Source organism: Suricata suricatta, chromosome 3, assembly GCF_006229205.1.
Source record: "Suricata suricatta isolate VVHF042 chromosome 3, meerkat_22Aug2017_6uvM2_HiC, whole genome shotgun sequence".
Lineage (NCBI taxonomy): Eukaryota > Metazoa > Chordata > Mammalia > Carnivora > Herpestidae > Suricata > Suricata suricatta.
The window spans coordinates 173124468-173129559 of NC_043702.1; the positions used below are offsets into that span (position 1 = coordinate 173124468).

Consider the following 5092-nt stretch of genomic DNA (forward strand, 5'->3'; position numbering starts at 1 on the left):
AGAACCTGGAACCCTCACCCAGGGGGACCTGAGCTCCGGAGGCCCCTCCCCTCAGGCAGGACGCACTCACCGTGGCCACAGACCTCCCCGAGGTCCCGGGTGGCACTTTCCTGGCCCACCGGGTTGCTGACCACACAGGTGACGCTGGAGCTGGGCCGGCTCAGGGGCAGGTGCAGAGCCAGGGTCCAGGGGATGGTGGCCGGGCCCGGGGCCCCCGTCTGCTCCAGCTCCCTGGGGAGGCCCTTGCTCTCCCAGGACACGTTCAAGGCCCCCGTGGTTCCCGTGGGGTGGCACTCCAGGGTGACGTTGCACCAGTCTGGTGTGAGGGTCAGAGTCTCAGCATGGATTTGGGGACAGGACACGGGCTCTGGGGCAGGAGGTACAAGAGGACAGAGTGTCACCTGGTGGAGAAGATCACACTCACGCTTTCTCATGTGGAATCTCACTGACGCCCTGGCCCCTCCCCCTAAGGATGGTGCGTCCATTTTACAGACAAGACAGACTTGACCCAAATACACAGCAAGTGACAGTAAGGAAGGAGCCGCTGAGGGAAGCCCCGGGTGATCTCACTGCACTGAGCACGTCTGATAATTTCCCTGGAGAAAATACATACTTGATCCCACCAGCCCAAAACCCATTGACACTAAGTCAGTACAGTGTCCTCTATGAGACAGAGAAGTCTGGGACAGAAGGATCTTACTACTCTGGCTCCGGGCCCTCCTCCTGCTCCAATGGTGCCCAGGACCCTACAGCCCAAGGTACATAAGGCCACCTGGCAGCTCTGGCCCCCAGAGAACAGCCCCAAGCTCCCAGCAGGAGAGGCTGTCTCTGAGGGACACAGTGGGGCCCCAAGGAATGGCCAGCAAAATCATCGGTAAAACGTGCATTGAAGTATAGGCACATAGGAGACTAGGGACAAGAAAGCTGACAGTCTGTCTGGGAATGTCACGGACCCGAGGCTGCAGGACCCACCTCCCCAGAGCAGGATGTCTCCCGACACCGAGGGGAGTCAGAGACAGAGACAGAGAGACGTGCTGACTGCGTTTCTGAGGAAGGGCCGCCCTGTGACCTTCTCCTGTGTCCCTGGAGGCTCAGAGCTGCACCGGGGGGTCTGGGAGTGAGGGTGGCCTCGGGCTGTGCTGAGAAGGAGGAGGGGACAGGCCGGGAGGACTCCACGTGGGTTGTGGATCGTGCCTGGTGACCAGTGTCCCCAAAGATGACCACGTGCTAACTCTCAGAGCCTGCAGGTGTCTTAGGATCCACGGCAAAAGTGAACTCATGCAAAGAACCAGCTGACCCGGAACAAGGGATGATCGGATGCTTGTACAGGCTGGTGGGATCACAAGGTCCTGACACAGGGACGGAGGAGGAGAGTGGGGGGACGTAAGCAGGACCAGGAGGATCAGCCCACCAGGACCAGCTTTGCAGGTGGAGGAAGAGACCACCAGCCAAGTACACGGCCACCACTACAAGGTGTGACAGGAAGGACATGGATCCTCCCCCGGAGCCTCCAGAAAGGACCTCAGCCCTGCGGACACCTGACCCTCATCGCGGTGGCCCCGGGTCTGACCCTGACCCACCACACAGGTGCACACGCGGTGGGGGCTGCGCTGAGACCCCTGAGGTCCCATCTGTGACAGCAGCAACAGCCGCCCCCACACCAGTCACGGGCACATGTCCGGTGAGCACAGTGAGGGTTCCGGCAAAACCCCACATCCCCACGTTTCCCTTCTCTGTCCTGAAGCCCCGAGGACCCGCCCCTGCTGGGAGTCTCAGCCCCGTCTCCACTAGCGGTGACCACATGTCTTCTGATTTCAAGGGAGAAGCAGAGCCTGAGGTCTGGGGTCTGGAAGGGACCCTGCAAGGGGGCCATGGACACCCCCAGAGACCACAGAGGGGGTGTGTGTTTCCTGGGGGAGGGATCACCACGTACCGTACACACTGAGGTGGAAATCCTGGGAACTTTCTATCCCTCCGGTGAAGGAGGATCGAGCCCGGTACCACCCACTGTCCTCCAGGGTCAGCTTGTCCATCCTCAGGGTCGTCGTGTTGAGCACATGGACCCTCTTCTCCAACTTGTCCCGGGAGTTGACCCATTCTGGACCATCTACCCCAGGAGAGACGCGCAGGAGGACTATGTAGTTTGTCTTGTTCTTAACGGCCCAAGAGACCTTCTCCAGCTCGGCTTCAGGAGGGACGTCTGGACGTCTGATCACATGAAACACCACAGAGCCTCCTTGAGTCCCCTTAAGGGAAACCCGGCTTCCAGAATCCTCCACATCAGACCCACGGGCCCCAGGGCTCCTGACCACAGTGCTGAAGGTGCCTAGGGCAGTGGAGACAGAAAGTGTGAGTGTGTTTCATGAAAAACGAGGAGAAAACCGAGGACCCACCGTGTTAATGAACCCACCCTGCAGACTCTCTGGGCTCCAGGGGGCGGGGCAGAGCGTGAATCCGGAGCGATGCTGGGATCGGGTCCTGTCCCAGTGGGGCGTCCCCTTGAACACGGTCCCGAATGCTGACCCGAGTGTCCTCACCTCCTAACGCTGAGTGTCTGGACATGATGACATCACGGATGGAAAGCACTAGGCACATTGGGGACAATGCCAAGTGCACCAGTGCAGGGGAGCTTCCTCCGTGGTGCAGAGGCCCCACTGCCCACCCGCTGCGGGAGCCCCGGCCCTGCAGTGGGGACCGCGCCCTGGGCCGTGCTCTGAGGGGCGGAGCTCAGCTGCAGTGATGGACGTCGCTCAGTGACAGCGGGTCTCTCAGGAGTGTGACTTCTGTGTCCCTCACACCCTGTCCCTCGCTGCTGGGACGAGCCCAGAGCCATGTAGGGACTGTGCTGTGGGGATGCCCACAAGGCAGGTACCGGGGGCAGCCATGGGCTAAAGCCCGGGAGGAGGGGGCCTGAGTACAGCCCCAGAATCTGCTCCCCCTCTGCAAGGGCAGGGGTGAGGGGGACCCACACCCTCCCCATTGGCCTTGAGCTCCCTCAGCTCCACACAGAGCTGGATTTCAGTCCAAGGGGCCGTGGGACTCAGCACCAGCGTGGCCGCCCCAGGTCCTGACCTGCACAGGCTGGGCGCCCACATGGTGAGTGTCAAGGACCCAGGGGATGGCAGGGGACGCAGCAGCAGGTGACAGGGACAGCGCTGTCGGAGGTGGTTCTGTCCCCTCCTGGGCAGGCCTGAGAAAGCCTCAGCCAGACTGCATGACAGGCCCTCACCAGTCCCCCCTCCGGTACAGGATGGGGCCCCGCCCCTGGCCCAGCACCCCTGAGCCATCAGCCCACAGCCCCTCATCCTGTATCAGTGGGAGGGGGTCATAGCCTTCTCTGCCTCAGGGTCACCAGGTGAGTGACTGGGATTCAGTCCTCAGCCTCCTGCCGGCCCCTCCTCTGTCCCTTCCCTCCAGAGGTCACAGTCCTCTGACCCCCAGTGCAGGACAAGGTCGGGTACAGACACGTGCCCCGGGTGCAGGATCCACCCCGACCCGACACAGACAAGGTGCACGGAGACGGCAGGGGACAAGCCACCAGGTCCCTCTAAGCAAGTCAGGACATGAATGTCCCAGGTCCCCATGTCACGACACTCCATCCCTCCCATTAGAAACTCGACACACACTTGACTTTAGACATTCAGGCCTCGGGACTGTGAGACAAGTTGATGTGTTTCAGCCTCTGGGTCTATGGAATCCTGTTCCCACAGCCCCAGAATCCAATGCAGGAGCTCAGGGCCGGGACCCAAGACCATGGATGCTGTGAGGGCTCCTGGGACCCAGGCCTGGGCTCATGGACAGCAGATCAGTAAGTCATGAGTTCAGGGATGAGACAGACCCAGGTTCAAGTTCCAGATCTGCCTTTCCTGGCTGAGCAGCCTTGGTGATTTGCTAAACTGTCTCAGCTGAGGTCCCACGTGTGAAACATGGGGACAAGAGGTGCGAGTGCAGGGGACCTGCAAGGATTACACACAACAACGCAGAGAGACCCCCAACTGCCCGCTCCGTTGCTCCTCCTCCCTGTTTCCAGGACCGCCGCCCCCACATCTCCCGTAGGCTGCACCCCCTGCTGCTGCCCGGCCGACACAGCAGGTCTGCGTCCCCCACGCACACGACCCCAGTCCCTGCGTGTCTGCTGCTCTGTCACGGTCGCAGAGGGAGCGATCCTCAGGACCTTCAGTGCCGGCAGCCTGCAGCGGACTGTCCCCCGGGAAGGAGGAGAAGCTGCGTCCCCGCCCCACGCGGCTCTCCCTGCGGCAGGCTGTGAGCGGACCGCACACGCATGTAACGGAGGGCGACAGGGATCGACGCGTAGTCCTGTCGGGACCTGGACCCCGCGGTGCACTTCCCTCCACGGACATTGCGGTTCCAGGCCGTGCACGTCCCCTCAGAGGTACCCTGTGTGTCTCCACGTGCCCGACCGCGCACCCCACACGCCACTCCCCCCTCTCCCCTGCACGATCCTGAAGGGTCCACACTGCATCCCCACACGTGGACGCGTCTCACGTCCCGGCTGCACACGGTCCCACGTGGGACCCACGGTCTCTGCACGTGTGACGGGAGCTCCGCTGTGGTCTCGCCCCTGCAGACACTGCGGCACCGAGCAGCCTACGACCGGGGTCTCTGCACACACGGGTGTAGATGCGTCACGTGCGGACACGTGCATGTCGGGGTCGGTGCGCACCTGTCACACCCGGGCACACGTACGGCACACTTGGAGACACTCACATCACAAGGGGGCACATACGCCCCACGCTGACATACGCCCGTCACATACGGGGACACAGACGTCACACGTGGGGGTGTCTACAGTGGATTGACCACTGGCTGGGTCCAGGAGACCAAGGCAGGTACACCTACTTGGGACGGGCAGGCCCAGGGCCCTCCTGGGAGTGACAGTGGCCGCAGCTCTGCCCGTAAGGCTGGGAATTCCCCCCAACACACAAGGATCAAACGTTCTGCCTTCTGCCAAACTGATGAGGGAACGTTATCTCCCATGATCTGTTAATGAGCGTCTCTGGGTCAGGAAGCTGGCGGTCCTGGCCCATTACTGCTGTCACCTCCCTTTCTGTGGGCTGCGAGCTGTCGGCTT

At 62.0% G+C, this 5092-nt stretch overlaps 1 protein-coding gene across 24 annotated transcripts in view; it reads left to right on the top strand.

The window, feature by feature from the left end:
• The window catches only part of LOC115288523 (SLAM family member 9-like), a 132760-nt gene that overhangs the window by 8305 nt on the left and 119363 nt on the right, over nucleotides 1–5092 (top strand). The window lies entirely within an intron of this gene.